The following is a 13,192-nucleotide window of genomic DNA, read 5'->3' on the forward strand; positions in this document are numbered from 1 at the left end:
GTCATCGAGAGGTCAGGTTTTGTAGGGAGGGTTGAAAAAACACATTGCTGTAAACCATGAAGTACATGTTGCAAAATCATTAAGCTGATTATTAGAATCACGAACGCATTAACAAATTGTAGCAGATAATTAGAGGCCATGAAACTTAAGCCCTAAATCCATAGTCTTAAAAATACACTTAGAGTCGATTAAAAGTTGCAGAAGATTTTCAAATCTTTAATTGCCGCATTCCCTTGAATAGTGGATACTGTAGCAAACAGACCCAACATTTGTCCGTTAGGGAGCTCGCAGAGAAAAAAATAATTCCATGCAAACGGTTCATGTTATTTATTGTTAATTTATTTTTACTGAATACCCGAGATAAAACATAGGGTGCGCGAAGCAACTGCCTGTTCCACTTGCTGCCCAGTATGTATTTAGTTTAGGAATGGAATTGTCGAAACGGCGGGCTTTGTAGAAGTGGAGTGCGTGCCCGGGCTGGAGCTCAGGAGTTTGGCATAAAGCAGTGTGTGGGGAAATCCATAGTTTTCATTGTCTGCGTTGTTCCAGAATTACGCTGCACGTTACAAAGATGCACGAAGTTAAAAGACTGGCAATAGCTGACTTTCCAATATATAATTTATATGCATCTAAAACCTGCAGAAAGTTGACATGAAAATGCACTCCGTTCATTATATCAGACTGTGTCGGTCAGTCGGCATGTGTTAACACCACCAATATACGTTCAGACGAAAGGTCGGCAGCTGTCCGAGAGTCCAGTGCACTAGATGACATTAATTCGAGATAAACTAACTAATCATCCCCTGCAAAGGTTAGTGCCTTCATGTAATCAGTTAACTAATATTCTCGACTCTTAATACGCCTTGTTGCACTTTCCAAACTGGCACACACGGATTGCGGGGTAAATCCTGTAAATTTTGTTGTGCCAGGTGGGTGGAGCTGAAGACCGTTATCAAATTTGCTTGATCAAACTCATTCTATTTATATCTGGGTGAAGGGAGGATTGCCTTGGTATGCAATAACGAGCATTGCGTGACACCGGCCGGGCTGACTTTTATTTGATCAGATTTGCTTCAACTAACAGAAAACTGAGGAGGCCGATGGTAACAAGATACAAGTTACTGGAAGTAACAAGTTTTTAAATTGAGATGACACGACCAGAGGATGGGTTACTATCATTGCTATCAGATGGTAGGAAACCGAGGTCTAATTCTACACTTTTTAACAAACTTGGTGCACCGCTTTCCTCCCCCAATATTTGGTTCCTAAAGAACTCAGATCGGTCAGTTGGCGCACAGGGGATCAGTTTAGTATGAGACCTGATCGCTCGCTTCATTGACAAATTTAGGACATGCCTATAATTCATGGAGCGGTTGACAGTTCCTTTTAAGGTGCTAACAACAGCAACAAAATATTTGCGAAAACAAAGCTCAGCAAAAAATAAAATAAACATCTTCAAAACTCCCTTCAATAAACGTGATATTCATTCCGCCGGATCGTTTTCACAAAACTCCCACAATAAAATTTCAGATGCACGCCGTCTCCATTTAGACTGCCTGTGTGAATCTATATATGGTTTGGGCAGCTGGCGAGATACCGGGAATTTAATAACACTGCTCCCAAGACCTGATATTAGCATTTAAATTGATTCAACAAAATATTCGCATATGGATATGTTATCTCAACATGACTAATGGTACTAAATGTAAAAGAGTTGGACTAAAATTCCTAAAAACGCTCATCTTGCATGCCTGTCCTGTGGGTTGTTGTCGTTGAAACCGATTCAGTGCCCATATATACAACCCAAGAAACAGTTAGGGACGTGATGATTTCTGAAAGTAAGGTATATTCAAACTACAGGCAGATAAGAAGAAAGATGGCTAGTCTTCTAACTACGGATTCCATATTTATTTGTTTTAAAAATGGTGACATCTCATCCTATGGTTGAAAAAAATCTGAAATGTCTATAGCGCCTTCTATAGTCCTCAAGATGCCCGCCCCAAGCGCATTGCAGCAATGAAGCACATCTGAACTGTAGTTACTGTTATAATGTAGAAAACAAAGCATCCTGTGAGAGATACCTGTCTGGGATATGTCACTCTGTATTTCATTAAAGACTGGCAGTGACACAATTGGTGATTTATCATTCTGTGATGTGCAGGGTATACAGGGCTAGTGTCTTCAATCTTTCCTCATAGGACAGTTCCACCATACCAGGAATGCTTTAGGTGAACCTCAGCTGAACTCCCTCTATGGAAAGTGTAATCTTCCTTTGACACCTCCATTCCTTGTACAAAAGTGGATAACTTCACACTTATTCACATTATACTCCCAACAATTATGTTCTTGTCCACTCATTCAGCCTGTCCAAATCCCATTCAAGCCTCTCTGCATCATAACACACAATCCCTCCTAGTTTTGTGTCATCCACAAATAAGCCAACTACAGTCTGAAGTCCTGTCACACTCAGTTGTGAATGGGGGTGCACAGTTAAACAACTCACAGAGAAGGAGGCTCTGCAAATATGGCACTCTTGAAGGGGGTGGGGGGAGAGAGCCCAACACATCAGTGCAAAAAATAAGGCTGAAGCATCTGCAACAATCTTCAGCCAGAAGTACCAAGTGCATGATCCATTTCAGTCTCCTTTGGAGGTCCTATTATTACAGATGCCAGTCTCCAGCTAACAATATTATGTTATCAGTAAAGAAACTGGAGGAACTGGATACTGCAAATGGGCCCTGACACCAGACTGGCAATATTACTGAAGATGTGTGCTCCAGAACTTGTCAAACCTCCAGTCAAGCTTTTCCAATCAGGCTGGCATCTCCCTGACTGTCTGGAGAGTGGTCCAGATATGTCTTGTACACAAAAAAAGGATAAACTCAATTACTGTCCTATCAGTCTAATCTTGAGCATCAGTCAAGTAATGGAAGGTGTCATCAATAGTGCTATCAAATAGCACTAGTTTAGCAGTAACTTGCTCTTTGATACTCAGTTTGGGCTTTGACAGGACCACTAATCTCCTAATCTCATTCCAGTCTTGGTTTAAACACAGGAAAAATTCCAGGAATGCATTTTGGCCTCCTTAACAGAGGAAGGATGTTCTGGTTAAAGAGGGAGTGCAACAAAGGCTTAACAGACTGATTTCTGGGATGACAGGACTGATGTATGAAGATGGTCTGGATCAGTTAGGACTATATTCACTGGAATTGAGAAGAATGTTTCTCATAGAAACCTATAAAATTCTAACAGGACTAGACAGAGTAAATGCAGGAATGATGGCCAAGGTGTACAAAATCTGGGGTCATATCGTAAGAGGTAGGCCATTCAGGATTGGGAAGAGGAGAGGTTACTTCACCCAGAGGGCTTTAGGCCTGTGGAACTCTCTTCCTTGGAAAATGGTTGAGGTCAAAACATTGAATATTTTCATGAAAGAGTTAGATGTAGTTCTTAGGGTTAAAGAGATCAAAGGGAATCAGGAGCAAGCAGGAGCAGCATTCTGAGTCGGAAGATTAGCTGTGATCATATTGAATGGCTGAGCAGGCTTGAAGGGCCACATGACTTACTCCTGCTCCTTATATTTGTAAGAATTCCAGGGTGTGGGATGAGGTGAGAGTGACTACTTTTGAAATCATTTGACAGAAGCACAGCAAAGTTAGAGCTGATGAAAATTAGGGGCAAAAAACTCTTCACTGGTTAGGGTCATACTAGTGTGGTTGTTGGAAGTCTGTCATCTCAGTTCAAGGACATCACTGCAGGAGTTAGTTAGGGTAGTGGCCTAGGCCCAACCATCTTCAGCTGCTTCAATGATCTTGCCTCCATCATAAGGTTTGAAATGGGAATGTATGCTCATGATTGTACAATGTTCAGCACCATTTGCAATTCCTCAGATACTGAAACAATTCATGTCTGAGTGCAGCAAGATCTGGATGAATCCTGGCTTGGTCTGACAAGTGACAAGTAACTGAAAAGTGCCATGCAATGTCCATTTCCCAACAAGAGAGAATGTAACCATCGCACTTTGACATTCAAATGGCATTACCATCACTGAATTCCCTACTATCAACATTCTGGGGGGTTACGGTTGACCTGAAACTGAATTAGATATATATTTTGTGGCTACAATAGCAGTTCAGAGGTTAAGAATCTTGCAGTGAGTAACTTGCCTCCTGACTCCCTAATGTCTGTCCACCATATACAAGACACAAGTCAGGACTGTTATGGAATGTTTGCCACTTGCCTGGATGATTGCAGCACCAACAACTTTCAAGAACATTGAGACCATCCAAGATAAAGCAGCTTGCTTGATTGGTACCACATCCTCAGAACTTCTCCAAGGCTCCTTAGGCAGCACCTTCCAAACCCATAACCTACCACACAAAAAGGTAGTAGATACACAATCACCATCACCTGCAAATTCTCCTCCTCGCCACTCACCATCCTGACATGGAAATATCTCGCCATTCCTTCAGGGACCCTGGGTTAAAATCTTGGAACTCTCTGACAGCATTGCACAGATGGCTGTATAAAATGGATTGCAGTGGTTCAAGAAAGCACCTCACTGTCACCTTTTCAAGACCAACTAGTGCTGGGAATAAATGCTGACCCACTAGAGACAGTCATATTCTACGACTGAAAAAACTTAAACAAAAAAACTAGAAGTCAGGAAAATTGTTGTCAAGTAACATCAGAAGCTATGTGGTACTGACCACCGTCTTGGATTTCAAATGTTCGCTACCATTATGATCTTGATTGAATGAAGCTGTCAACCATAGGTTGGAATGATTTAGAACATAGAAAAATATAAAATAGTATGGCCCAAGATGTGCTGAGGTTTAATCCTAATGTAAAATATAGTAACTTAACCTACGCACCCCTCAACTCACTGCTATCCATGTGCATGTCTAACTGTCACTTAAATGTCCCCAATGACTCTGCTTCCATCACCACAACTCTCTGCGTAAAGAACCTACCTCTGACATCTCCTTTATACCTTCCTCCTAATATCTTCAAACTATGACTCCTTGTACCAGTCAATCCCGCCCTGGGGAAAAGTCTCTGGCTATTGACTTTATCTTTACCACTCATTATTTTGTACACCTCGATCAGGTCTCCTCTCTTCCTTCTTCGCTCCAGAGAGAAAAGTCCAAGCTTATTCAACCTTTCTTCATAAGGCAAGCTCTCCAGTCCAGGCAGCATCCTGGTAAACCTTCTTTGCACCCTCTCCAAAGCCTCTGTATCTTTCCTATAGTAGGACGACCAGAACTGGACACAATATTCCAAGTGAGGTCTCACCAGGAACTTGTAGAGCTGCAGCAAAACTTCTCAGCTCTTAAACTCGATACCCCTGTTAATGAAAGCCAAAACACCATTTGCTTTCTTAACAACCTTATCTACTTGGGTGGCAACTTTGAGGGATCTATGTACTTTCACACCCAGATCCCTCTGTTCCTCCACACTGCCAAGAATCCTGTCTTTAATCCTATATTCAGCATTCGAGTTCGACCTTCCAAAATGCATCACCTCGCATTTATCCAGGTTGAACACCATCTCCCATTTCTCAGCCCAGCTCTGCATCCTGTCTATGTCGCAGTAGCCCTCTATACGATCAACGACACCTCCAACCTTTGTGTCATCTGCAAATTTACTAACCCACCCATCAACCTCCTCAAAAACTACAAAGAGCACAGGCCCAAGAACAGAGCCCTGCGGGACCCCACTCAACACTGACCTCCAGGCAGAATACTTTCCATCTACAACCACTCTCTGCCTTCTGTCAGCCAGCCAATTCTGAATCCAGATAGCCAAATCTCCCTGTATCCCATACTTTCTGACTTTATGAATGAGCCTACCATGGGGAACCTTATCAAATGCCTTTCTGAAGTCCACATACACCACATCCACTGCTCGACCTTCATTGACCTGTCTTGGCACCTCCTCAAAGAACTCAATAAGATTTGTGAGGCATGATCTGCCCCTCACAAAGCCATGCTGACTGCCTTTAAGCACACTATGCTTTGCCAAATAGTCATAAATCCTATCCCTCAGAAGTCTTTCCAAAACTTTGCTGACCACAGATGTGGGACTGACCGGTCTGTAATTGCCAGGGATTTCTCTATTACCCTTCTTGAAAAAAGGAACAACATTTACCTCCTTCCAATCCTCAGGTATGACTCTTGTGGAGAGGGAGGAGGCAAATATCCTCACCAGTGGCTTAGCAACCTTCTTTCTCACTTCCCGGAGCAGCCTAGGATTAATCTGGTCTGGCTCTGGGGACTTATCAGTCTTAATACTTTCCAAAATTTCTAGCACATCAATTTCATCAATCTTGATCTGGTCAAGACTGTATCCCAGCTCCTCTAAGTTTTCATTTACAACAAGTGCTCTTTCCTTGATGAAAACCGAAGCAAAAACTAATTTAGGGCTTCCCCTATCTGCTCAGACTCCATGCACAAGTTCCCTCCACTATCCCTTATCGGCCCTACCTTCTCCCTGATCATTCTCTTATTCCTCACATACGAGTGAAATGCCTTTGGGTTCTCCCCAATCCTTCTTGCCAAGCCTGTTTCGTGCCCCTTCCTGGCTCTCCTCAGTCCATTCTGACTTATTGAAATAAATTATTCCAGCTTATTACTTAAAAAAACAGGTAAACTTATAAAATGCAATGACATAAAATATAATTCTAATAACATTTTATTCAATGTGCCTGGAGCTCAATGAAAAGAATAGTGAAATAAAATATTTGCATCATGACTGGCATAGTATCGTGGGACATGAAGCATTGATTCTTCACCTCCTCTGAACAACGTAATTTATTACTTACCTCGGTATCTTCAGCAAAAGACATAGCTTTCATTCATTTAATCTTCCCATTCAAGTCACTGATATAGATTGTAAATAGTTGATGTACAAGCACTGATCCTTGTAACACTGCACTATTTACAGCTTACTAACCTGAAAAAAAACATTTATTTCTACTCAACGTCCCCATTAGCTAACTAAAACTTTCTTCATGCTAATATGTTACCCCTTACACCATGCATTCTTATTTTATGTAGTAACATTTGATGAGCCATCTTATCAAATGTCTTTTGGAAATCTAAGAACGGTATGCCACATCTGCTGCGTCCCCTTTATTTGTCTTCTTATTTCCTCAATAAACTCTAATAAAAAGTGAGTCAATTTGGACAATTGGTTTGTGCATGCATTATAAAAGTATTCCTGATGAAGGGCTTTTGCCCGAAACGTCAATTTTCCTGCTCCTCGGATGCTGTCTGACCTGCTATGCTTTTCCAGCACCACTCTAATCTTGACTCTTATAAGGGTATTGTCTAATTAGTCCTAGAACCCTACGCAGTATTGCAAATTTTTCTTAATTGGCACTCTATGGAGTATATTGATCACCTCCACATCAAACATTACTTCTGGACGTGGTGTGATTTTACAGCCTTCCAGTTGCCAACCTTCTCTCCATTTATCTAGGCTGAGACCAGGACCGATGTATGCTGGCGTGCCTATACCACTGACTGGTTTCTTTCACAGCCAAGAAGTCCTGCAATGGTGCTTGAACATAGTTTCCCGAGTGACAGGAAAACTACCCAGCCTGCCACTCCAGCTCCAAGATTACAAATGTGACCAGGGGCTCCTGTGACACAATGTTAGCATCCATACTTCTGAACCAGGAGACCTGCTCCAGAGTTGTGTCAGATCATCTCTAAACAGGGTGATCAGAAAATCTCTACAATTGTGACTATACTTTAATAGTTCATTCATTGGCTGTAAAGCACGTAGAGACTATAATAGTTGTGAAAAGTGTTACATGAGTGCAACTGTTTCTTTGCTGCAGTTTGGTATCTCGAGAGATCAAGAAAGAAATATAAATGCAAATTTAGTTTTCACTACATTAAAAAAAGGTCGTTAAGTACAGAGTCTGCAAAATGCCAATGCAGGAAATTTGCAACTCTTTGAAAATGTTGGCATAGGCAAAACAACGAATGGGTACATTTAGTGCTAAATCTAAGGCACGATGATGCAACTACAAGACTTTCGAATCTCTCGCAATTTTCTCGACAGATTGGAGAGAGAGAGAGAGAGAGAGGAGCCAGGATCTGCTGTCTCTCTCTAATCTGGTTGATGACATCCCTGTTTCAGCAGGACTTTTTTATATGATGCAACGTACACGTTTATCCCAAGCTGTGCGAACGCTGCTTCTTTTTTTAGGTCTTGCATCAGGGTTATCTTCTGATTAGGTAGCTTGCCTCTCTGCTGGCTTTTCTTTCTGCTTTGGAAGGAAATTCCAGCCTGGGAGAACCTATCCAATGTCACATTGCCGAATAGGATTCCCGGGAACGATCCAGTCTTCTGGTCAATACATAGCTCAGCTTAACCCAGCCTTGACCATAACGGCCATGTAAGTGAACATGAAAACCAAATTGATCAGACTTGACGGGCTCCAGCATTCGCTGTGCCTCTATATTTACGTCCCACACAATTGCACGAGCTCTTCGTACTTCCCTTTAACGTATATAATTGCCGTCATTTAATTCCAGACAAGAATATTCACATGTATGCTTTGTCAACTAAAGATGATTCGGAGTAGATAACTTACGAGCCCCTTTCAATCAATGCAACCCAAACTGCTAGTTTGCAAATACTGGCATCCGTTGTCTGACAGAATAGTATCCTCGAGTTGGAAGTTTCCCTCTTATCCGTTTCCCGTTCGATTTATTTTGCACTCAGACAGGAGACTACATTAGTGAATATGCTAAATTAACAGGGCTTTGCAATTGGCGTCTTACAATCATTGATTCAGTTTAATCTGAGCGGCCACAGCAGGTGGTTTCCAGTTGCATGTCTCTGGCACCAATGGTCTACTCAATTCTAGGCATAACAACCACACCCCCTACTTAGCCAGAGTATGTTGATGACATGATGATAAGTAGTTTACAACTTGTTCTTGGAGCTCTTGTGGTGACCAGGTTCAACACATCATGTTAAAACACATCTGAACAGGTTGATGAAAAATATCTAGAATTTATCCTACAAACTGATCTTGTGATTCTACCAAAAATGAGGAAGGAGGATGAGTTAGGGTTGAAGATGAGAAGGAATGGTGAGCCTAATTGGTTCCTGTTCATCCCAGAAAAAGTGCATTGAATTAGATTTAGATTACTTACAGTGTGGAAACAGGCCCTTCGGCCCAACAAGTCCACACCGACCCGCCGAAGCGCAACCCACCCATACCCCTACATTTACCCCTTACCTAACACTACAGGCAATTTAGCATGGCCAATTCACCTGACCTGCACATCTTTGGACTGTGGGAGGAAACCGGAGCACCCGGAGGAAACCCACGCAGACACGGGGAGAACATGCAAACTCCACACAGTCAGTCGCCTAAGGCGGGAATTGAACCCGGGTGTCTGGCGCTGTGAGGCAGCAGTGCTAACCACTGTGCCACCGTGCCGCATTCTTATCACACACCTTAGTTTGTGACACAGTGATTACCTTGTTATGGTAATATAGCACCACTCTGAAGCAGGTAAGATCATCACTTAGGCTTTTATAGAGTCATAGAGATATACAGCATAGAAACAGACCCTTCTGTCCAACTTGTCCATGCCAACCAGATATCCCAATCCAATCTAGTCCTATTTGCCAGCACTTGGCCCATATCCCTCTAAATCTTTCTATTCATATACCCATCGAGATGCCTTTTAAATGTAGTATTTGTACTGCCCTCCACCACTTCCTCTGGCAGCTCATTCCAGACATACATCACCCTCTGTGTGAAAAAATTGCCCCTTAGGTGTCTTTTCTATCTTTCCACTCTTACCCTAAACCTATACCCTCTAGTCTGGAATCCCCCACATTATAGGGAAAAGACCTTGTCTACTTACCCTATCCAGGCCCCTCATGATTTTATAAATCTCTATAAGGTCACCCCTCAGCCTCCTATGCTCTAGGGAAAGCAGCCCCAGCCCACTCAGCCTCTCCCTATAGCTTAAGCTCTCCAAACCTGACAACATCCTTGTAAATCTTTCTTAACCCTTTCAACAAAAGTGGCCTAACCAATGTCCTGCACAGCTGCAACATGACCTTCCAACTCCAATACTCAATGCTCTGACCAATTAAGGGAAGCATACCAAATGCCTTCTTCACTGTTTTCGAGTTTATTCCTGAAATTCCATAGTATTAGCAACATTTGATGGTTGAACCCAAATGTCATTTGACACTACTCAAAATTAGCATAATTGCAAACAGAAATGTCCAACATAATTACGGGATTTTGTTGGTTCAACTTACAGAATGTGGCTGACGAACAGAGTTGAATTATTACCAGGATTACTAGAACAGTAGTTTGTGGCTAAAATAGTTGTTGTTTTCCTTATTTCTAGAGGGACATTATGGGTTGCTGTAAATATTTATTAGCACTTTCTTGCAAAATTAGATTGTCACACTGTTCATAATTAATCCTATTTCTAGTTCAAATATTAAACTTCTCACTTAGTTTATACTGGCACTGTCTTCCCAACCACGCATTCCAGTTCACAAATCTTCTTTTGGCAGTCCCATTAGAACACACCAGTGCTTTCTACTTAAAATGGTTAACTTTCTCCATTCCTCTAGAACAAAAGTGTGTTCCCTGTTTCTCAATTTACAATGGCCTTCTTCTTCATCTCAAATGAGCCCTGACCATTTCCCACTGCTCCCAAATTCATTTTCCCAATTTCAATCCATGACAGTACTCTTCTGCTTCTCCCTTATTTGTTCCCAAGTTAACACTGGTATCTTTCCTGTGGGAGAAAATACGGGTCCCAGCCTCCCCATCACCTGTCCACAAAACAGACAACACAAAATGTCTGCACTTAGCCGCTAAGCCTACCCACAATGCCTCAAATTGGCCAAACCAGCTGCCCCAGACCTCACACATACCTCTGGACATGACTCAGCCAGCTCCAGACCAAGAGAATATACTTCTTCAGACTAACTGATAATGAGCCTCCTATTCCACAATAGCCCAGCCACCTCTGATGCCCTTAGGGTACAGTTGTTCCCACGAGGAGTCAAGCCTTCACAAAGGGTACCCAGAGAAGGAGGCACCAAAGGTACTTCGCTTGCCCCCTCAACAATAAGAACACATTGATACCAGGATGAAACCCACTAATACCTACTCCAGTCAAGGATCGGAATCTCCTGAGTCAATTAAGAAACTCATTGTCAGACACCGGACACTTGAATCTTTTCAATGAATGAACCTTATTTCTCTTTGTTGTACAACTCACACCATTGCCTCATAACTCACTCTTCATTGTTGTAAGGGTATAAAACTCCCACTATTCAGGGAGAAGCTGTGGTTCCTTCTGAACAGCTTGTCAGTAACTGTTTCAGCGGGGTCAAGTCTCTTCCACGATATCAATGCTTGTTAAATAAATCCTTGTCAGTTCTCAGTCCGATCTGTGTGTTTGTGATTTCTGATTAATTGGGCTAAATTCTCTGACAATAACTGTATATGGTACTCCAAAAGTGGCCTGTACAACCTCAACATGATGTCTCAACTCCTATACTTAGTGGTCTGAGCAATGAAGATAAATGTGCTAAATGCCTTCTTAACCACCCTGGCTATCCGTGATGCAACTTTCAAGGAACTACAGTATGTACCTGATACCCGAGGTCTCTCTGTTCCACAACAGTATGCAGGGCCCTATCATTAACAGTATAAGTCCTGTCCTTGTTGTTTTACCCAAAATGCAACACCTCGCATTTATCCAAATTAACCTCCATCTGCCACTCTTCAGCCCACTGGCTAAATAGATCAAGATCCTGTTGTAATCTTAGATAACCTTCTTCACTGTCAACTGTACCATCACTTTTGGTGTAATCTGTAAACTTACGAACCAGCTGTCCTTAATTCTCATACAACTCGTCTATATAAATGACAAACAAAAGTAGAACAAGCACTGATCCCTATGGAACACTGCTGGGCACGTTCCTCCAGTCCAAAAACAAACCCTCCACCACCAGCCTCTGTCTCCTAGTTTCAAGCCAATTTGTACCCAATTGGCAAACTCTCCCTGAATCCCATGTGATCTAATCTTGCTAATTAGTCTACCATGTGGAACCTTGACAAAGGTTTTCCGAAAGTCCACGGAGATGATGTTTACCACTCTGTCCTCCACAATCGTTTTGATTACATCCTCAAAAAAACTCAATTATGTTTGTGAGACATGATTTCCCTCGCACAAAGCCATGATGACTATTCCTAATCAGTCCTTGCCTCTCCAAATGCATGTAAATCCTATTTCTCAGAATCCCTTCCAATAACTCACCCATCAACAGTATCAGGCTCACAGTTTAGATTTCTCCTTACAGTCTTCCCTAAATAAAGGTACAACATTAGCCACATTCCAATCCTCCAGCACCTCACCCGTGGCTGTCAATGATACAAATAACTCTGCTAGGGGTCTTGCAATTTCTTCCCTAACTTCCCTGAGTGTCCTGAGACTGATTAGGTCTTAGGATTTATCCACTTTGATGTTTTTTAAGACCTCCAGCACCTCCTCTTCTGTAATGTGGACTGTTTTCATGATATGAATGTTTATTTCCCTGGGTTCCCTAGTCTCCATTTCTTTTTGTAATGCAAAATTGAAGTGTAATATTCGCTTAATATCTCTCCCATCTCTTGTGGTTCCATACGTAGACGACCTTGTTGAGCTTTAAGGAGCCTTATTCTCTCCCTTGTTGCTCGTTTGCTTTTAATATACTTGTAGAATCTCTTTGGATTATCCTTAAACTTATCTGTTAAGGCTACCTCATATCCCCTCTTGCTCTACTGATTTCCCTTTTAAGAATACTCCTACACCCTATATACTGTTCAAGAGATTCACTTGATATCAGTTGTCTATATCTAACATACAACTCCTAATTATTTCCAGAACCTCAATACCTTTATTCAACCACTGTTCCCTACACTTTCCAGCCGTATCCTTCACTCTAATAGGAACATAATCCCTCTGAACTCTCGTTACCTCACTTTTGGAAGCCTCCCACTTGCCAGTCATTCCTTTACTTGCAAACAGTCTATTCCCATCAACATTTACCTTACTCCAAACAACATTTATACAAGGGCTATCCTTTTCCATAACTATTTTAAAACTGATAGAATCATGATCACTGGTCCCAAAGTGCTCCC

General features: G+C 41.9%; 1 long non-coding RNA gene across 1 annotated transcript; it reads right to left on the bottom strand.

Annotated features, from left to right (window-relative positions):
• Nucleotides 1-238: 238 nt before the first annotated feature.
• LOC148146611 (uncharacterized) lies at nt 239-8,799 on the bottom strand. Its single transcript, XR_015760629.1, has 3 exons — nt 8,609-8,799; nt 4,241-4,370; nt 239-556 (listed from the first exon to the last, which is right to left on the bottom strand). It is a non-coding gene; the product is annotated as an uncharacterized LOC148146611 (long non-coding RNA).
• Between the last annotated feature and the right edge of the window lie 4,393 nt (nt 8,800-13,192).

The sequence above is a fragment of the Chiloscyllium plagiosum genome, unplaced genomic scaffold (genome assembly GCF_037043375.1).
Source record: "Chiloscyllium plagiosum isolate Xiang-an unplaced genomic scaffold, Cpla_swu_hap1 HiC_scaffold_20, whole genome shotgun sequence".
Classification (NCBI taxonomy): Eukaryota; Metazoa; Chordata; class Chondrichthyes; order Orectolobiformes; family Hemiscylliidae; genus Chiloscyllium; species Chiloscyllium plagiosum.